This window comes from Tamandua tetradactyla, chromosome 2 (assembly GCF_023851605.1).
Source record: "Tamandua tetradactyla isolate mTamTet1 chromosome 2, mTamTet1.pri, whole genome shotgun sequence".
NCBI classification, from domain to species: domain Eukaryota; kingdom Metazoa; phylum Chordata; class Mammalia; order Pilosa; family Myrmecophagidae; genus Tamandua; species Tamandua tetradactyla.
Genome location: NC_135328.1, coordinates 118,076,361 through 118,099,150, shown reverse-complemented (window position 1 = coordinate 118,099,150; position 22,790 = coordinate 118,076,361). Strand labels below are relative to the sequence as shown.

The 22,790-nt window shown below is 36.5% G+C and overlaps 1 long non-coding RNA gene across 1 annotated transcript in view; it reads right to left on the bottom strand.

The window, feature by feature from the left end:
* The window catches only part of LOC143673731 (uncharacterized), a 110,156-nt gene extending 99,794 nt beyond the window's left edge, over nucleotides 1–10,362 (bottom strand). Inside the window, exon 1 of the long non-coding RNA XR_013170565.1 lies at nucleotides 10,094–10,362. This is a non-coding gene — a long non-coding RNA (uncharacterized LOC143673731). The remainder of the gene's footprint in view (nucleotides 1–10,093) is intronic.
* Nucleotides 10,363–22,790: the final 12,428 nt, after the last annotated feature.

Here is a 22,790-nt window from a genome sequence, read left to right as displayed (position 1 = left end):
TTCTAGGTAGTCATAAGTGAAAGTCTTAGGAATTTTTGACCCAGGCAAGGACAGAGTTAAAATAGGTCTGCAAGACAAAATAATGAGTCAAGTGAAGGGAATAATTCCCTAAAGGGCTTACCTTCTCCAAGAAAAGTGAGGGGCAAGTCCCAGCTCAAATAGCAACCTTCAATCAGATAATTCAGGTCATAGATGCTAAGCTATAAGCCTGCCTTGTACCTCATTCTCTGTCTTAACTTGACCCTGGCAGGTACAGTGTCTGCTTAGAAATATAGTTGGATACTGCAGGCTGAAAAGCACCATGTACTGCAAAAGATAGGAAAATCACAGTCTGGAGGCTTCATAGGAATCTCTGACAATCTGCTGAGTCTCACTCTCAGGGAAACTTAATATTGATTATGCCTAATTCCCGAGACCTTGGCCTGTCTGGTTAGGGAAAATCTGAATGAGGGTGATCATATCAAGGGAGATCTTGCTCAAAAATTTGTTCCATATAGATAGGGAAAGAAACAGAAAAGCAAGAGCTGAAAAATTGTGATCAGTTAAACAGAAGTTATGCTAGATATTGAGATTAAGGTGAACTGAATGACAAAGACAGACAGAGAACAAAGTCAACTAAAAAAAACCTAGGTAAAGGAATGAAAAGGACCTCCATGATAAACTAATGAATAAAATTGGATGCCTAGGTGTCAGCAAAAAATTATGAGTCATACTATGTTAACTGAAATTATGGCAAATCAAAGGAACAAACTAACATTACAAATGACGTTACAATTAAACAACTAATTCATGATGTTTGAGCAGATATGTAAAGTCACATCAAAAGTCAAATCAAACAGGAAATTTTGACAAAGAGGTGAATGATATAAAGAAGACATTAGGTGAACATAAAGAATTACTTGAAAGTTTGAAAAAACAAATGGCAGAATTTATGGGAATGAAAGGAACAGTAGAAGAGAAGAAAAACACAAAGGATATGTACAATAATAAATTTGAAGAGGGAAAAGAAATAATTAGTAAACTAGAGGACAAGACATCTGAAATCCTACATGCAAAAGCAGAGATAAGAAAAAGTATGAAAAATATAAAGGACTCAGGGAACTGAATGAAGTGCATGAATATACATGAGATTGATGTTCCAGAAAGAGAAGAGAAGGAAAAAGGGTCAGAAAAAATAATGGAGGAAATAATCACTTCAAAATTTCCATCTCTTATGGATAATATCACAAATCCAAGAAGCATAAGCTACCCCAAAGAGAATAGATTTGAATACTCCAAGACACTTATTAATCATATTGTCAAATGTCAAAGACAAAAAGAATTCTGAAAGCAGCAAGATAAGAGCAATCCACCACATACAAGGGAAGTGCAATAAGACTGCAAATTCATTAGCGGAAATCATGGAGACAAGAAGGCAGTGGTATGATATATTTAAACCACTGAAAGAGAAAGGCTTTGAGAAAAAAGTTCTATATATGGCAAAACTCTCCTTCAAAAATGAGCTAGATGGCAGGCCAGGTAGTTCAGTGGCAGAGTTCTCACCTGCTATGCCAGAGACCTGGGTTTGATACCTAGTGCTTGCCTATGTTAAAAAAAAAAAAGAGCTAGAATTTAGAATATTTTCAGACAAGTAGACACTGAGAACAAGACACCTGTTCTTGAACAAGTTTTTGAACAAGAGACCTGTTCTTGGAGAAAAATTAAAAGGAACAAAACAAGCAGATAGGGAAAGGCAGAAGAGAGAGGTTTGGGGAAGAGTAGAGAAATGAAGACCATCAGGAACATAAAATGACAGAAAGAAAAAAGTAAGATTCTATATGTAAAAGCCAAAAGAGAAAAGGATAAAAGAACAACTGCTTTTACAGTAACAACACTAAATGTTAGTGGATTAAACTCCCCAATCATGAAATGTAGAGTGTCTGAGTAGATTTAAAAACAGTACCCATCTATATGCTTTCTCCTAGAGACTCATTTTAGACCCAAGGACAATATTAGATTGAAAGTAAAAAGCTAGAAAAAGATATTTCAGGCAAACAACCAAAAAAGTGCAGGGGTAGCTATACTAATATCAGACTAATTAGACTTCAAATGTAAAACAATCAAAAGAGACAAAGAATGACATTATGTATTAATAAAATGAACAATACATTAAGAAGACATAAAATACATAAATATTTACACACTGAACCAGAGCACCCAAAATAATATGTCACACACTGATAAAACTGAAAGGAGTAGAAACTCATACAATAACAGTTAGAGACATGTATACAATTTTCTCATCAAAGTGTAGAACATATAGTAGGGAATTATTAAGGAAGCAGATATGTTGAATAGTATGATAAAGGAACTAGACTTAACAGATATTTATAACACACTGTGCCCCACAAGAACATGAAACACATTTTTCTCAAGTATTCATGGATCATCCTCCATGATAGATCATAATTAATTTACAAAGGCTGAAATTACACAAAACACTTTTTCAAATCATAATGGAATGAAGTTAGAAATAAAAAACAGGCAGAATGCCAAAACGTTAAAAAAAAAAACATTTGGAGACCAAACAAAACATTTTTAAACAAACAGTGGGTTAAGGGGGAAATTACAAAAGAAGTCAATAAATGTACAGAGGTAAATGAAAACAAAAGCATAACACATAAAAATTTATAGGATGCAGCAATCTCAGTGTTGAAAAGGAAAGATATTGCCCTATAGGCTTATATTTAAAAAGGAGAAAGAGCAAAAATTGATGAAATAACTTTTCACCTGGAAGAACTAAAGAAAGCATAGCAAACTAACCCCAAAGAAAATAAAAGGAAAGAAATATCAAATATTAGAACAGAAATAAATGAAATAGAGAGCATGAAAACAATAAAGATAATCAACAAACAAAAGTTGATTCTTTGAGAAAATCAATAAAATCGAAGGACCTTTATCTAGTTTAAAATAGAGAGGAGATTCAAATAAATAAAATCAGAAATGGAAGAGAGGAAAGAACTACTACCCCACAGAAATAAAGGAGATAATGACAGGATACTTTCAGCATCTGTATGATACCAAACTACACTAATTACAAGAAATTGACAACATCCTAGAAAGCATTAAAACAAACATTGTCTCAGAAAGAAAAATAGGAGCTCAACAAATCAATCACAAATACAGAGATTGAATCAATCATCAAATACTTCCACCAAAAAAAGTTCAGTATCAGATTGCTTCACTACTGAGTTCAACCAAACACTCAAGAAAGAATTAATACCAATCTTGATCAAATCCTTCCATAAAATTGAAGAGGAGGAAAAGCTGTTAAATTTCTGTTAATATAATTATATGGAGCTAACAGCACCCTAATATTAAAGCCAGACAAAGAAACAACCATAAGAAAATGACATACCAATATCTATAATGAATATAAATTTAGAATATCTATCTATCTATATAGATAGATATATATGTAGAGATATATGTAGATGTATGTGTTGAATATATATCTATATAATGAATATGGATGTAGAATATAGATTCTGTAGCTCAATAATAAAAAAGAAACAACCCAATTTAAAATGTGCAAAATACACAGACACTTTTCAGAATAGTAAATACAAATGACTCAAAAACATGAAAAGATGCTCAACCTCACTGGCTATTAGGGAAATGCACATCAGTAACACAATGATATATCACCTCACACCTACTCTAATGGCTGTTATTCAAAAAAAAAAAAAAAGAAAATTACAGTGTTGGAAAGGAGTTGGAGAAAGAGGTATACTTTTCACTGTTGCTCGGAATGTAGACTGGTGCATGCACTCTGGAAGGCAGTCTCCCAGTTCCTCAGGAAGCTAAGTATAGAATTGCCCTATGATTCAGCAATCCCATTACTAGGTTTATACTGATGAATACTCAGAGGAACTGAAAGTAGAGACATGCACAGACTTTGCTTTCTGATGTGTATGGAAACATTATTCATGATTGCCAATAGATGGAAACAGCCCCAATGTCCATCAACTGATGAGTGTATAAACAAATTGTGATATATATATATATATATATATATAGGACACAATATTTACACAACTACATGATGAAATAAAGTCATGGAACATGCATCAACATGGATGAATCTTGAAAATATTATGTGAGCAAAAATCCAGAAACAAAAGGGCAAGTGCTGTATGGTCTCACTAATATGAACTAATATTAATGAGCAAACACTGAGAGTTAAACTTGAGACTACAGTATATCAGGAGATAGAAAAAGTTTATAGATTGTGTTTTTAATGTTGAAAGAGTACAGAATATTTGAAAAGATTGATTATAAAGATTCAGAAATGGATAGCACCATATTGTATGATGATAGCACAATATTGTAAGTATAATTAAGAAAGCTGAGGAGGTGCAAGGGTAGTTCATTGGTAGAATTCTCACTGGCCATGATGGAGACTTGGGTTTGATTCTTGGTCCATGCACTTCCCCCAAAGCAAAATAAATAAAAATTCAACAAATGGTGCTGCAATAATGGGATATACACATGGAAAAATATTAAAATGTGACCCCACCATACAGCATACAAAAAACAAACAAACAAACAAAAAACAAGCTAAGTGTGAGGATGGTTGAAAGAGGAAGGCTAGGGTCATATATGACACCAGAAAAAAAAGATAGAGAATAAAAACTGGGACTGTATAACTTTGTGAAACCCAGAGTGAACAATTACATTGTACATTAAATGTATAAATATAAGAAAAATTTTTAATGAGGGAGAACAAATTAATTTCATAATTGCAAGGTGTTAAACTGGGATGGTAAATTGACAAAATACAGTTAATGAAAAATATGGTCTATAGTTAATATTAACATTGTAATATTCTTTCATTAATTGTAACAAACACAGTGTACCAAAGTTAATTGCCAATAAGAGGGAGGTATAGGGGAGGATATGGTATTTTTCGTTGTTTTCTCTCATGTTTTTCATTTTCTTCTTCCTTCTTTATGGGAGAAATAGAAAAGTTTTCATAGAGATTGTGGTGGTGAATGCATAATTATGTAATTATTCCAGGAGCCGTTGATTATACACTTAAGATGGTTTGCATTGGGTGTGAATAAAACTGTTTAAAAAATAAACAGAAATATAGTAGTGCTAGAGAAAGTGTGTAGAGAGAGAGATTCATTGTTACTAGGGAGGTAGAAGGGTGCGGGCCCTCTGGAGCACAGGGTGGCAGTTTCTATTGGGGTCTAAATATTGGGTTATCATATGAGTCTGATACCCCTGTCATTATGTATATGTTTGGATGAACTGAAGGCAGGAACATGAATAGACATTTGGACACTGGGATTTATGGCAGCATTATCCAAAATTTTCAATGGATAGTGTTGGTCTTTGGGTACATTGTCTGATGAATGGAAAGGCAAACTGTGGTGTATACATATATTGTGTGTATATATAACATGGAATATTCTATTAAGCATTAAGGTTCCAGAATTTAATATTCTAAGGTCTCAATCTTGAAGATTTCCCTTAGAAATAAATATACATTGCGTGTGTACATACAAAAGAATATTGAGCATCTGAAAAAAGAAATGCGGTCATAAGTTGTGCAATTAGGTGAAAGAACTTTGAGGGCATTATGTTGAGTGAAATAAAAAGACAAACGTTGTATGATCTCACTAATATAAGCTAACTATAATGAACACATTTGAAGAAATGAATTAGAGAGCATAGGCAATCAAGTGATTCAAGAAGGGCAGAGATTGGACAATCAATGATTAGAGAGAACAGAATATTCCATAAGGCTCATTATAAAGGTTCCCAGATTATAAACTCATATAGAAGCAAATTCTAACCCTGATTTTCAACTGTTATTTCTAAATTTTAGATACTGGGCTCTCTGAGTAGAGTTTGGCACTGCCCTGGAGGTTCAGGCATCTAAGGGAGATCTGAGACTGTTTTAGAGTTCGACAGCCCAGTAGGTCAACATTATCCCATACAACAACTACTAAAGATGGTGAAACAGAGAACAGACTTCAAATATAGCTACGACTGGAAGAGACAAGGGTAGAACTAAAGTAAATTTAAAAATGATAAAATATGATATTGTCTGTATTTTATAAAATCTTAACCTCTGTGTGAGAGCAAATGGAGAGATTTTCATTTCATCACAGATTTAAATTTTCTGTAGTATACTATCTAATTTTCCTGCCTAGTAAGTTTACTCAAATAGCATCATGTTTGCTTTGCTATATTTGTGATTATATATTAATATTTTAAGTTTGGATCCATCCATTTTAAAGCATCTTCTTCTAATGTCATAAATTGTCCAGAAATTGGTTCTCTTTGAGATAGGTTAGGTGCTGTGCTGCCTCATAGCTTGGTTCCTGAGCATTTTGTCTGCTACTCCCCATTAGAATAACATACCATTTAGATGTATTTGGAGGGAACAGAGAGCAAATTCTGCTCTGTGTCGATGAGTGGTGAGTTCAAGAAAGGGGTAGGAAGTAGGTAGCAGTTGGACAGAGAGCCTGAAGTATGCCAAGATGGTGTGGTCACTCACATGTGGGGTCTTAGGCTCAAAGGAACTCTTCATGTCAGAGCTTCACTCTTACATCCCTGGCAATGTGTGCTGGAATTAAACTGGAATCCACAGGTACTGGGGAGTAGGGGAGGTGGGCATGATTGCCTGGGCACGTCATTCCCCACCTGTTGCCCTGATACCTCACCTAATAAAGCTTTATTTTTGCTCTGGTTTCCCTGGTAACACCCACATCAGATACCTGGGCCTTTACCACAGATAACTGATATTAGGCCATAACATTCCCAAGGAAATGGCTAAGAAGAACCCAGTGAAGGTTTGAAAACACTTTCCTTTATTCTCCTTCTCACAGCTGCAAGGGGTGTTGTGAGCTCCAGACAGCTGCCGCACACATCCTTCAACTGCAGATGCTCACGCACCCATGTACACACACAGTGCATGTATGCATCTGCACAAGCCCATGCACATATGCACACATGCACATGGGCACTCCCATGCACATGCCAGTCACAAACAGCTTTTCCTCCTCACAAAGGTTTCCCATTATTATGGGTATATTGGTTTGTCAAGATTATATATCCTCCACATTTATATTCAGAGGCAGATTTCACTGGACAGAGCTATTTTCAGCATTTGGTGGGTATTGAACTGCACCTTTGTGTGCTTTTGGTTCAGTTTCATATAGGTAATTTTTCCTTGGCTTTATCATCAAATGCTATAATTCTTGAGATGACTGATCCTGAGGCCTGCACTCATGGAAAAATATATAGTGACTCTGTGACTTCTTCACTCCAAATCTCATTGTTGAGTTCACCCAGACCATGAAATGTTCCCCTAGAATTCCTTTCTAAGTCCAGCTGTGCCTGCGCCCTCTCAGAGTCAACATGCTGCTAAGGCCCCATCAAACCCAGTCAGAGTCTAAAAAACACATGTACTCAATTTCTCACCTTGATTTTAAGGGTCATAATATGTTCTCTCTCTCCCTCACAGAATTTGCTTCCCAGGTGCCCCAGCACTTTCTCTGTGATCCATTCATGCTGTTCTCCAAGTTACTCTACTAAACCCTTTTATAATCATAGACATATATCCTGAAATAAAGTCCATTCCTCCTTGACAATTTTAATTCTAGTACATCTTTCAATAAAACTTACTTCAGTAGAGCCTTTTTTGACCAGAATGTCTTCAGCCAATGATTGCATTTAGAAGGGCTTAGGACTCCTACAAACTAACTACTAAAATTATCAGGAAGTTTTAGTCTCCATTCCACAACTTCATTTGCTGTTCATTGCATGCCAAGGTCAAACTCAGGGCTGCAGGAGTGATGTGATATGGAGGACAGGGCACTGGAATAGGAGTCAGGTTGTATGTCTTTGGTTTGGTTCTACCTAATGATGCTTCATTGGATATGAAATCCAGGGAATTTGAGGAGAAATAAGGGATCATTTATTTTAAGCTCTCAAAGAGGTTGATATGTTGACTGGCTCTGCTACTAGGTCTTTACCTATCTTCCTGTGATAGGAAAAGCAGTCCAATTTCTTCACCTAACTATAAGTTTTATGTTAATCTTCATGGTGTAAAAGGAATATGGACAACCAGAGAAGAAGGTTTAAAGAAGCCCAACAACCCTGGATCCCTTTAAATTATGATGCAGAGTAAGACAGCAGTGGTACAAATCACTGATGTTAGAGGCTTTCCTGGATCTTTTGGATTTGATGTTTGGCCAACAGTACATTTCCCAAGATGGTCATTATACTGTCAATAAATAACATTTGATGGATTCAAATGCTATGAAAATCCATCAAGGAAATATCTACAGCTGTGGTTTTAGTATATTTTTAAATGATCCCAAACTAGGAAAAGCCCAGGTTTTCAGCAATAGGAAAATATAAAAGCAATCCTTGGTTATTCATACAGTTGGATACTAATAAGTTATAAATATAATGAACTGCATATACATACAACAGCTTTAAGAGGAGTGTAAGAAATTTAACCCAGCAGAAAATATGTTGTACAACTTCATTAATGTTAAGTTCTAGAACATGCAGAATTTATTCATGATGGTTAAAAAATAAAAGCCATGGTTGTCTTAATAGAGGGATAGGAATGAAGTAACTTCTCAACTGAAAATTGATTTCATAACTTAATAGAACTTTGGGCTATATAGGTATAAACATTTATTAAAACCCAACACTTGGGTGGTATAAAGGTGGCTCAGTGGCAAAATTCTAGTCTGCCATGCTGGAGACCCAGGTTCAATTCCCAGTGCCTGCCCAAGCAAAAAAAAAAAAAAAAAAAAAACTTCAATACTTAACATAAGTACATTTCCTTATATGTAAATTTTAAGTAAAATGAATAAGCCTTAATAATATAAAGCTCTAATAATGTGCATTCTGAATTATTTAGGGAAATTTTATTGTTGTATGCAACTTTCTCTGAAACGAGTGCAAATATGATGGGTTACCAGATGTATGAATAAATAGAAAGATATTTGACAAAGAAACTGCCTTCCAATATTAATTATATACCAAGTTTTGGGGAATAAGATGTTTAAATATATTGTTAATTTATCATTCTATTATTTTTTATACTTTTTCATAATAATTTTTTTTGGGGGGAAAACTTCATTAAGCCATTCTTAGTTGGTGGAACTTTCCTGTTCAAAAGTATATACAAGTTTAGGGTAGTTGGATCTGTTTAGATCACCAGATGATAAGGAAGGAAACCTGTTAAAAGAATGACAAATGCAACAAAAGATGACTCTTTGAAACTCTACATTTCTTTAAGGCATGCCAGAAAACTCCTGCCCTCAGTGTTTACTGTCCCTCCCATGCCCAATTGCTTGAGGCTTTCCATGCACAGATAAGGAACCACAGAGTACAAGGAGTATGGACATGACTGCATGATAGATGTAGCATCCTCTCAGTGTGCCTGGTGAGGGTAATTGTTAATTCCACAGGAGATAAACTTAGTGTTGGCTAATGTCCTAAGAATATGCCATTGCTGTGGACTTATATGTTCCTTTGTCTGCTCTGTAGAAGAAGAAAATGCAGTAAATGAGGCTGTGAATGTTGAACATTCTCTGTCCTTGTCAGCAGAAGCAGAACCAGTGATGATGATACTCATTATTTTATTCTAAGCAAGGTTTTACCTTCATTTTCTTATCAGGATTGTGTGACATTCAGTGATCATATGTCCAGCTTCCTCATGTGTTTATCAACTTCTGCCTGCATGAACCCTCTGTTCTCATTTTGGATTGAAAGAAGTCATCAAATTTGCTAACACTGTGAAAAAATTGGTCTGAGAAATATCTGCCATTTGTCCTCTCTGAGGTTTCCTTTTACTGTGGGATTCTGCACACAAATTCTGCTGCACAGTTCTTCCTTTCACATCCTCATTTCTGTAGCTCTTGCCATCCAAAGGACCCAAGGCCTTGTGAAATTTCTATAACACTGATTAGTATCACTGGACTCCTTATGCTGTCCATCCTGTTGTCAATGCTCCATGACATGTGATGGTTAAAATATCCATCCTAACTGTGAAGGTGTTTGATTTGGTGTTTCTTACCTTTTCTCTAGCTGTTCCAAGGGTAGAGAAGGTGGATGTGGGTGGGAAGCAAGAGACTTGTATCTGTGTGTGCCTGAGACCCAGGAGAGCGATGGGCCAGAGCAGCCTCCTCAGCAGGTTCAGCATTGATGTTATTTGGAAGTAGAGACAAATGACATTAGTGGATAGGAAGCCTCCACTCTGTGCTCAGATTTTACTGTTCCTATCAGGACCTGTGCCCCTAATATTTATCCTCCACCCACCCAGTCAGTCTCCAGCTGAGGTTCTGGATGTCATAATGGGACATCTGTGACATCATGCTGTTCTCCATCCCATGTGACCCCCCAACCTTACTCCCTGAATGGAGGCCCTGCTCAGCCAGAGTCCTTCCCTTTTTTATCCCACTGACTCTTCATCCCTTTCCAGTATGGCAATGCTCACACTTTATTAGTGACTTTCCTAGGGCTTGAGACAGGGTGGCTTCTCTAGGACAACACTGTTAACTGGAAGCAGGGCAGCTCTCAACCTAATGTTCCCAGCAAAGGGTAGAGAGAACAACAAGGTAAACAGAAGACCAGTAGTGGCTTGCTTGGGCTATGTGGGTTATTATCACCCACTTCTAATGCCAAAACCCAACCCCATGCAACCTGTTATTCCTACTCTGATGGAAACAACTTCAGCAGCCATTTCTTTATTTTCCAAAATAGGGCAAAAATTTCATGTTGGTCATTTGTTGGCCTTAGGTACTAAAAATACAGGGAATGAGGCACTACAACTCAGAGGTTTGTGAATTTCACTCACTTTGACTCCTACTAGGATAAGCAAATTAAGTCCCTAGGATTTGAAAAATAAATTATTTAACTTTACTTGCAAAGAAAGTTTTGCTTTGAGAGACTGAACCCACTTTCTGTTCCCAAATGACTGTCCATCAAGGGATCTGAAAGTAATAGAAAAGATATAAAACTATTGAAGTGATAGAAACATTTATAACTTTTAATTGTAGTTTCTCATCACAGACACACTAAACTCCTTCCCCTCCATGATCTAAAACCATCAGGCACTAAAATGAGCTGGAGTATTGTGGTACATTGAGTTATATATTTCAATTTAATCATGTTCCTAATTTTAATCTTGACACTTGTGGGTGGAAACCCATTTTAAATAAGCCTTTAAAGATGTTATTTTTAGTGAAGTTGTGGCCAAATGAGGCAGGCTAGGCCTTAATGTGGAGTATTGGAGGCCTTATAAAGAGAAGACCTTGAAGCCATGGTCAGAGAAGGTGACAAGGAGAAGCAGTAAACCAGTTGAAACCCAAAAGAAAAATGATAGGACATTACCAAATGACGTGAGACAGAAAGGCAAACCAAGAAACTTCAAGGATTGGAGTCAGCCAGCAGCAGATGCTATAGACTCCAGGAGCAAGCAAGTCTTCCAGTCTCCAAAACTATGACACAGTAAATTCTTGTTTTTAAGACAACTTCTAAGTAACTGGATGGATATTCATGGATTTGGTGGAGATACAGGATAAGCTGTTGGCAGTTTTTTTTTGTCAGAATAAACTATGAAAAGAGAAGGCTGACAGTAGCCTTCCTGAGGTTAGAACAAATTTAAAACTATGAACTTATGAATTCTTCATTTTATAGGTTGAACTTGATTGTGTTAATCTCTGGAGGATTTTATGCATCAGGGCATTGTTGGTAGCAATAGATCCATTAGCCTGGAGTGAGTGGATTCTAAATGGTGGATGTGGTCAGATAAGTGACATCTGCTTGAACCTACAGTACTAGGGGGACTGTGGGCACACCCAAAGCTGTGCTTCTCTGAAGTGTAGAGCAGAAGCTCACCACTGCACTTGGCCAGGAATGAAATTCACTAATATTGTCTACCTGGTAGTTTAATGATAACATCTAAAATAAAGCATGATAAACCCTATGAAAAGAAACAATAGGCTAAAAAGGGTTTCTATTTTGTTTGTGCAGAAGTGAAAAGAAGGTTTCATAATTGTCAGCATGGAATACTCACAGAGCACACCCTCCCACCACGTGAGGGATGCTTCCAAATGTTTAGTATATGAAGGGCAGGTATTTTAAAGCTAAGAAGATAAAAGTTATTGCTCAACACTCAGTGAAAATAAGGGAAATCATTCTTAGGACTGGGAAAAACAACCACAGTAAAGAGTTGGAGGGATTCTAAAAGCTGTTTGATTATTTCACTTTTTTTCAGAAGCCATCTTCCAAATACGCATCCATACAATAAAACCACACTAAGCTGAGATGAATTAATAGTCTATTGATGGTGAATCATATAATTCTTTTGATGAAATATTAATAGATAAAATAAATTATTCAATAAAGTGAGGAAAATTGGACAACAAATTAGAATAAGATAGAGTTCCAAAAATTTTAACCAATATTCAGGGTTGCTTGTGCCCTGAGTGTGTTTGTCAATTTCATAAATGTAGTTGAGAAACCAAGCATTGTTTTGTCAACACTGAGATGGTAGGGAGACAAATTCCAAAGTGTGGAAACAAGAGTAGGAATCTGGTATTATGTCCATTGCTTTTCATTGGGAACCTTGTAGACTGCTTTCTGGGGACAATGATCAACCAAATATAAAAAAACTCCATTAAATCTCATTTTTAATTTGGATTAAAGTAGTCTTAGATTACTGATGTACACAGAACCTGACAAATGTCCTCTTTGAAGGATAGTAGCATCATCTTAGGTGTGACATTATTTCTAAAATTTTGAAATCTAAGATTCAAACTACATTTTATAGAAAAGAAATGAAATAAACAAGGAAATGCTTGAATAATAAGCAACAGAAACCAGCCTTCAGGAACCCTGGAGACTGGATGTAAAATACCTATGCTTCTTAGGTTCAAAAAGTTCACCAGTAAACATAAATTTTTGACAGTAAATTGGAAACCTTAAAAAGTGAGTACCAAAAATAGCATAAAGGAGATGCTAAAACAAAATAAAATATTTGTAAAATGAACTAAGTAAATAGGAAAAATACATTAGGCAAAACAGCAGAGAGAATTAATGAACTATAAGATAAAGGCAGGAAAATATCTAAAATGAAGCCTAAGGAGAAAAATGAAGGAAAATATGGAAGAGACAGTAATATGGTAGTGACTAGAGTAAGAAGTTACAACATATATTATTTGGTAGTATCAGTTAGGAGACTGAAGATAGAATAGGGCATAAAAATATTCAGAGAGATCATATCTAATTACCTGAAGTTAATTAAACAGAGTCAAGAAACCCTAGAAAAAACTCAGAACAAAAAATCAGAAGAAATTTCCACCACCTTGCCAAACAACTGTACAACTTCAAAAATATCTTAAAAGAAGCTAAAAACAGAGATAAAACCATTAAATTAACAGTAGATGAAGAACTGATATCTGTCACCAATTATGGAACATAGAAGATAATAACATGATATCATTATATTGAAATAAAAATTTAGCCATCATTATAGAGTTCTGTATTGAAAATGAAGTCCTTAAAGATGAGGTGAAGTAAAAACATTTTAAGCAAATAAAAACTGATAAATTTAAAAGTTTGCTAGCAGCACCTAATTCTAAAAGAAATGTAAAAGGATATTCCTAAAGCAGAACAAAGCTATACCAGATAGAAGTTAAAAAATTTCAGGAAGGATTGAAAAGCAATGAAAATTGTTAATTAAATGAATAAATAAAAATGAATGCATGTATAAATTAATAATATATTACATCAATAATTACATCAATAATATTGTGATTACATCAATAAAGTGTTTTATTACACCATAAAATAATATGTGGCATAAAATAGATAAATGAAGCTAAAATATTTTAAAATACCTTATCTAGGAAGGGGATAAAAGATTACTTTATATTTGACAAGTCAGCAGGAAATGTTGTCAGTTCTCAGGCAACTAATAAGCATGTTAAAATAATAGGACTGCAAAGTTAGCTGAAGAGAAAATCTGAACAAAAATAATCCATCTAAAATAAGGCATTCAGGAGAAAAATAAAAAAGAACATAGGGCCATGGTGGCTCAGTGGCCGAGTTCTTGCCTGCCATGCTGGAGACCCAGGTTTGGTTCCTGGTGCCTGCCCATTAAAAAAGAATATAGAACATGGAGTACAAATAGAAAACATGAAAGAAGGAGGATGCAATTTTAAAAGAATTTATATTAAATATGTGTACCACTTAAGCAGTCAATATTATCAGGTGATTTAAAAGGAAAACTTTCTTCTTCCTCTGAAGTTTTACAAAACTCACCTGTAATATACTTCAAAGTTGACATTACAAGTTCCAACATGCTCCAATATGTCCATACTGTCCCAATATTCCATGGAAACAGAAAAAAAGCACTTAATCTTGTGTAATTATGTTAAAGACATATAAACAACATTAATGAAAATTCTACAAATTGAGTGTCCTTTTATAACGACAATTTAGAATAAATCCCCAGGAAATTTTAGAAGTTTAAAATTGGTATGCACCTAATAGTATGGCTTTTGAAATATTAAAGATCTGCAGAAGACGGCCAAATAGACTAGCTCAAGCTTAGCCCTGCTTCATGAGAAAGTTAGAGAAGGGACTACCTTCTCCAACTTTAGAGAAGGTTGGGGAAGGTGACTGAGGTGGGGATTTGGGAGCGTGGCTGACTTGGGAGAGCCTTCTGCACCACATGCACCAGCCCTGGCTGCAGAGGCCAAGGAGCTGAGAGGCAGAAAGCTGGATCCTGGCACAGAGGTGCAGAGCCACAGAGCCACTGGGCACCCACATTCATAAGCATCAGTGTAACATACCCAACCTGCACCTATTCCTGCCCTGAAACAAATCACCACACTGAGTGCCCATCCTGTGCCCTGCCCATTGCTGTATAACCATCCCACAAACAAAAGGCCTTAGACTACTGAAAGAAATCAGTTTCCAAAGTAAATTGATCAAGATATTTGCATGCCACAAAGACAGCAGAAGATCACTAAGCATATTACAATGCAGACAGATATAGCTCTGCTTAATGACCAAATTAAAACACCAGAGGATACACAGGCATTGGAACAATTAATCAAAAATGTTCACACAATTTTACTTAATAAAATAGGTGGGTTAGCAAAGAATATAAAGGAGATCAAGAAGACAGTAGAAGAGCATAAAGAGGAATTTGGAAGAATAAATAGAAAAATAGTGGGATATTACTGAGTTTAAAGATTCTGTGGACCAAATGAAAAACCTACTACAGTCACAGAACACCAGATTTGAAGAGATGGAAGAAAGAATATGCAATATAGAGGACAGGATAATTGAATTCAAAGATTCAAAACAGAAAATGGCAAAAAAAAAAGATGGAAAAAATTGAATGGGAACTCAGAGAAATGATAGACAAAACAAAGCACAAGAATATAAGAAGCATTGGTGTCCCAGAAGGATAAGAGAAGGTGTAAAGGGCTAGGAAGAGTACCTGAGGATATAATAGAGGAAATCTTCCCAACCCTCATAAAGGACATAAATATACAAGCCAAAGAAGACCAAAGAACTCCTAACAGAATAGAGCCAAATAGGACTTCTTCAAGGCACGTATTAATCAGTCTGCCAAATATTGAAGAGAAGCAGAAAATCCTGAAAGTGTCAAGAGAAAAATATTCTACTCTATACAAGGGAAATCAAGTAGGACTTTGCTCAGACTACTCAACTTGCACCCTGGAGGTGAGAAGGCAGTGGCATGATATATTCAAGATCCTGAAAGAGAAAGATTTCAGCTAAGAATTCTGTACCCAGCCAAATAGTTCTTCAAAATTGAGGAAGAGATTAAAGTTTTCACAGACAAAGAATTCCTGAAAGAATTTGTCAACAAGAGACCAGACCTATAAGAAATACTAAAAGGAGTTCTGCCAGCTGAAAAAAAGACAAGAAAGGGTGGTCTGGAGTAGGGCACAGAATTGAAGAGTACCACTAAGGGTAATTTAAAGAATGTGAAGAGAAAGAGGGAAAGGAATACATACATCTGACAAACAAAATTAAAAAGATAAGATGGTGGAATGAAGAAACAACTTTTTAGTAATAGCTTTGAATGTCAATAGACTAAACTTACCAATTAAAAGATACAGATTGGCAGAATTGATTAAGAAACATAATCCAACTATATGCTGCTTACAAGAGACTCATCTTAGACACAAGGATACAAATAGATTGAAAGTGAAAGGATGGAAAAAGATGTTCCATGCAAGTTTTAATCAAAAGGAAACAGAAATAGTTATACTAATATCAGACAAAATAGAATTTAAATGTAAAGGCATCATAAGAGACAAAGAAGGACACTATATACTAATTAAAAGGTCAATTCACCAAGAAGATATAACAATGATAAATGTTTATGCTCCTAATCAAGGAGCTCCAAAGTACATGAGGCAGACATTGGCAAAGCTGAAGGGAGTGATTGAGGTTTCAACAGTAATAGTAGGAGACTTCAATACACCACTCTCCTCTATAGATAGAACCACCAGACCAAAGATTAACAAGGAAATAGAGAAGTTAAATAACTTGATAAATGAATTAGACCTAACAAACATATATACATTATTGTACCCTGTTCTAGTTTGCTAGCTATCAGAATGCAATATACCAGAAATGGAATGGCTTTTAAAGGGAGAATTTAATAAGTTGCTAGTTTACAGTTGTAAGGCTGAGAAAATGTCCCAATTAAAACAAATCTATAGAAGTGTCCAATCTAAGGCATTCAGGGAGAGTTACCTTGGTTCAAGAAGGCCGATGTAGTTCAGGGTTTCTCTCTCAAGTGAGAAGGCACATGGCAAACATGATCAGGATTTTTCTCTCTCATCTGGAAAGACATGTGGTGTACATGGCATCATCTGTTAGATTTCTCTCCTGACTTCCTGTTTCATGAAGCTCCCCAGGAGGCATTTTCCTTCTTCATCTCCAAAGGTCATTGGCTGGTGGACTCTGCTTCTCATGGCTATGTATTCTGCTCTCTCAGAATCTCCTGCTTTTTCCAAAATGTTTCCTCTTTTATAGGATTCCAGTAGACTAATCAAGACCCACGTGGAATGGGTGGAGACATGTCTCCACTTAGTCCAGCTTAACAACCACTCTTGATTAAGTCACAACTCCAGGGAGATGTTCTAATTGAAGTTTCAAACATGCAATCTGAATAGGGATTTGAAGAAATGGTTACCTTTACAAAATGGGATTAAGATTAAAACATTGCATTTCTAGTGTACACACATCCTTTTAAACCAGAACTTTCTACCCTCTGGATGCTAAAAAACATGTTTTTCCCATGTTCAAAATACATTAATTCCATCACAAAGTCAGAAAACTGAAACCATTCCAGTAACATTACAAATACAATGCAAGGTTAAAACCAGTACAAAGTCAATTACATGCATGGTCTGTTCTAAAGCAAAGTTCTCCTTTAGCTCTGGTCCTTTGAAAACTCAAAACAAGTTACTTGATGCCAACATACAAAGGAGGAACAGTCATAGAATACATATACCCATTTCCATAGAGAGGAAGGAACAAGAGTCACTGGACCCATACAGTTTCAAAACCCCCCAGGGCAAAGTTCTTTAGATTTTAAAATCTGAGAGTCCTTTCTCTTTGGGGCTTTTGAAAGCAGCAGTCCTACCCTTTCCAAGGCCTACACAGAAGGCTGCCTCTTTCTGAATGCAAACTTAGGAGACTTTGGGGAGACCACTTTTTTCTGAGCTCCACCCTCTCCAAACATCGGGTCCACACCCAGGCTCTTTGCCATCTCCAAGGCACATGCTCAACCCCTCCATGTGGTGACAGCCAGGCTTTCCCCAAAGCCCAAGGAATGTGCTTCATCCTTTCCAAAGCCTGAGGTGGCAGGACTCTTCCACTGCAATGAGGTGCCTTTGGGGCACTCTCACCCTCTCTATAGGCTTGAGTGGGTCTGCTCTACTGGCCTGAGCCTTCTTGACTTCAGACCCTAGCCTCCTTGGCTTTGCTTGGAAGATATTTTGCCTTCAATGTGTCCCTTCTCTGTCCCTCTCAGTCTTCAGTGGCAGTAGTTTTCTTTATACATATCCTGCAACACATTTGTTGGCTCTCTATGCAGTAGCCTTGGATCATGCACATCAGACAGAAGGAGTTTCCACAAATCCTGGAATACTCCAGTTCCAATCCTGGCTTTCTCTGAAATGGCTGGCTGGTTCCACATTTGGTTAAATCCTCATGCTGGGCACTATTCTCTGGGGCCTTACTTTTTAGAGGCCCAGAATTTTCCAGAACTTCAATTTCTGGTTTTGGTGTACCCAAGAGTTCAGTTCTTATCTTATTTCTTTCCTGTCACATTTCACTATAGCTGCAAGGAAAAACAAGGCTGTGCTTTCCACATTTTATTTGGAAATCTTTCTTCTAGATATCCAAGTTCATGGCTTTTAAAATCTGTCTTCCAGACAAAGCCACTAGTCAATTTTTCCAGGTTTTCTGCCATTTTAAAGCAAGGATTGCCTTTCTTCCACTTTTCAATAACAGATGCCTCATTTTGTGTCTTTAGAGTCTACCTTCCTACCAACAGTCTCTTCAAAGCAATCTAGACTTTCTCTATCATGCTCCTTGCAACCCATCCAAAATCTTCTTATCCATTTAAAAAGCCATCCCAACAGGTTTGGTATTTGCAACCTGCAGCAGCACCACACTGTTCTCAGTACCAAAACACCTTCTAGTTTGCTAGTTGCCAGAATGCAATATACCAGAAATGGAATGGCTTTTAAAAAGGGGAATTTAATAAGTTGCTAGTTTACAGTTCTAAGGCCAAGAAAATATCCCATTTAAATCAAGTCTATAGAAACATCCAATCTAAGGCATCCAGGAAAGAGACCTTAGCTCAAGAAGGCTAATGAAGTTCAAGGTTTTTCTCATAAGTGATAAGGCACATGGTGAACACAGTCAGGGTTTCTCTCTTATCTGGAAAGGCAGATGGTGAACACAGCATCATCTGCTAGCTTTCTCTCCTGGCTTCCTGTTTCATGAAGCTCTGTGGGAAAATTAATAAAATTGATGGGCCACTAGCAAGACTGACAAAGAAAGAAAGAGAGAAGATGCAAATAAGCAAAATCAGAAATAATAAGGGGTGCATTACCAGAGACTCTGAAGAAATCATAAGAGGATACTATGAACAACTATACACCAACAAACTAGATAACTTAGATGAAATGTACAAATTCTTGGAGACACACAAAGAAGCTACACTGACTCAGGAAGAAATAGAAGATCTCAACAGCCAATCACAAGTAAAGAGATTCAATCAGTCATCAAAAATCTTCCTACAAAGAAAAACTCAAGGCCAGATGGCTTCAAGGGGAGTTTTATCAAACATTCCATAAAGAATTAACACTAATCCTGCTCAAACATTTACAAAAAGATGAGGGAGAAAGAAATCTACCTAACTCATTTTATGAAGCTAATATCATTTTAATACCCAAACTGGGTAAAGATTCTATAAGAAAAAAAAAAACTGCAGGCCAATCTTTCTAATGAACATAGATGCAAAATTTCTCAATAAAATATTAGCAAATCGAGTGCAACAGCACATAAAAGAATTATACTCCATGACCAAGTGGGGTTTATACCAAGAATGCAAGGATGATTCAACTCAAGAAAATCAATTAATGTAATAGAGCACATTAACAAATTAAAAGGTAAAAATCACATTATCATCTTGATTGATGCTGAAAAAACATTCAACAAAATTCAGCATCTTTTTACGATAAAAACACTCCAAAAGATAGGCATCAAAGATAACTACCTCAATATGATAAAGGCAATATATGAAAAACTGATAGCCAGCATCGTACTCAATGGACAGAGACTGAAAGCTTTCCCCTTAAGATCACATACAAGACAAGGATGCCCACTGTCACCACAATTATTCAACATTGTGTGAGAAGTTCTAGCTAGAGCAATTAGGCAGGACAAAGAAATAAAAGGCATCCAAATTACAAAGGAAGAAGTAAAATTCTCATTATTTGCAGATGATATGGTAATATACTTTGAAGATCTGAGCAATCTACAGCAAAGTTACTTGAGCTAATAAACAAATTCAGCAAGGTGGTGGGATATAAAATTAATGGCCAAAAATCAGTAACATTTCTATACACAAGCATTGACCTAGCTGAGGAGTCAGTTAAGGAAAAATATCATTCAAAATAGCAACTAAAAGAATCAAATACTTAGGAATGAACTTAACAAGGGATGTAAAGGACTTGTACACAAAAAAACTACATAACATTGCTAAAAGAAAATGAAGAGATCTAAATAGGTGGAAAGATAATCCCTGCTCATGGATAGAAAGGCTAAGTATAGTTAAGATGTCAATTCTCCCCAAATTGTTGTACAGATTCAACACAGTACCAATTAAAATTCTAACAATCTACTTTGAAGGTTAGGAAAAGCTAACTATCAAATTCATCTGTCAAGGAAAGAAACCCTGAATAGCTAAAAGCATCATAAAAAAGAAGAATGAAATGGGAGGATTAACACTCCCTGACTTTAAAACTTATTATAAAGCCACATTGGTCAAAACAGCATGGAAACCACAGACGGGTGAACCATTAACTAATGGGGTTGAACTCCAATGTAAGGGAATAGGTAGGAATGAAGGTGTTTCTCTGGTGGGTCTAGAAGTAATATTACCATATTGAAGATGAGCAAAATTGAAAGGGGTTGTATAGACTTACATATCCCACTGATTCACACTAGGAATACGAATTAGTTCTCATAAGAATTACTTCAAAGATATGATTCTTGTATAAAGAGTGTCCAAGTGCAGGGTATGGGGGGAAAACTGCTATTGCATGTTATGAGCTATGTTCAAAAGGAAACCATCAGCACTACCACAGCAACAGCAGAGGTAAATAATGGGGAGAGGGACAAGAGTTAAGAGGAGATTTAGATTTCCTATTTGGTGAGGGTGTGTTTATTGGTTTTCTTTCTCTTGGAAATAATGAACTTATCTAAATTTGAGAATGTTGATGGACTTTGGACTTTGGGCCTTCTACATGATGCCTGATGAATGCAGTTGGCTTTTGGATGCACTGATGGAGAAGTAGATTGGTGAATGATGGTATATACTTATGAATGAAGTTTGTGCTGCTACCAAAAGGAATAAAGTCATGAGGTATGCAATGATGTGAATGAACATTTGGGACATTTGGTAAGACAAAACAAGGCAGAAACAAAAGAACAATGGTATGGTCACCTTTAGAAAATGCTTATAAAAAAACAGGGGCCTAGACTGTAAGCTTTAGAGCAGACATATTAAGTCCCGAGTGATGATTATTATTTCTGGATTTTGAGAGGTAGTTATATATATATAATCTATTTGGAGATAAGAATGAAACCAACAGGTTGGGGTTAAAGTAATTCAGGACATAGGGTTAAGGAAGATAGTATCTATATTTTAGAATGACACATATTATTTTTTTTTGCATGGGCAGGCACTGGGAATTGAACCCAGGTCTCTGGCATGGCAGGTGGGAATTCTGCCACTGAGCCACCATCACACTGCCCAGAACCACACATACTCTTTGAGACCAATGGAAGAAAGGTTTATTTGATCTGGAACTGGAATTTTCTGTAGTGCATAATCTAATTCAACCTACCTGTATAGCTCATTTGAACAATTGAAGCACAGGGAGCACAGAATAAGAAAGAGGTCCTTTAATCCTTTACAGGTTATTGTAATGCCTGAAAACATCCTAGAGTATATTAAGCAGATAATCAAAAGTATTGGCAAAGTCCCCAGAGGGAGGGGAGAAAGAATATAGAACTATTAAATCTTACCATCAGGGAATCCCCTGATACTGTGTCAATATTTTGGGACACCCAAATCAATAGGCCTCAATCATGAGGCTCACTCTTGTGAAGCTTATATAGGTAGCAGAGAAGCTTAGACTACCTGTAAGCATGCCTACAAGTTACTTCTGGAGGACCTCTGTTGCTGCTCAGATGTGATCTCAGTCTCTCTAAGCCCAACTCTGCAAGTGAAATCATTGCCCTCCCCATTACATGGGACATAACATCCAGGGGTGAAATTCTCCCTGTCAAAATGGGAGAATACTCCCAGAGATGAATCCAGACCTGGCACTGTGGGATTAACAAATTCTTCCTGACCAAAAGGGGGGAAAGAAGTGTAACTAATAAAGTATCAGTGGCAGAAAGAGTTCAAATAGAGATTCTACTCTGGAGGTTGCTCTTACACAAGCTTCAGGTTAGGTAGACCTTGCTATCCATCATAACCTGCCAACCCCCAACCAGGACCATTCCAGCCAATCCTGAAGAACAGTAGGGCAATATATAAGATTCCACAAGGGTTCCATGCACTAGAATAATTTTCCAGAAACCTACAACCTCCAGATGGGTCCCTGGTCCAGATGAGTCCTGAAACCTAGCCTGGCCTCTCCAGAATATCAGATAGTTCCATCTCCCTGCCCCATGTTAGTGACAGACCTTTCCAATATCAAAAATTTAGAATTGCCACAGGCCAAACAACCCTACAGAGAGGCATGGAAAGATTAGAGGTGATGGTGGAGTTACACATAGAAGATAGCATTTAACAAATGAATTTGATTGCTGAACCATTAAATTGATTTTAGTCTCCAGTATTTTAGAGCAAGCAGAAGTAAAAACCTAAAATTGTGTGTGGGCCAGAGTTGCTTAGGGGCAGAGTTCTTGCC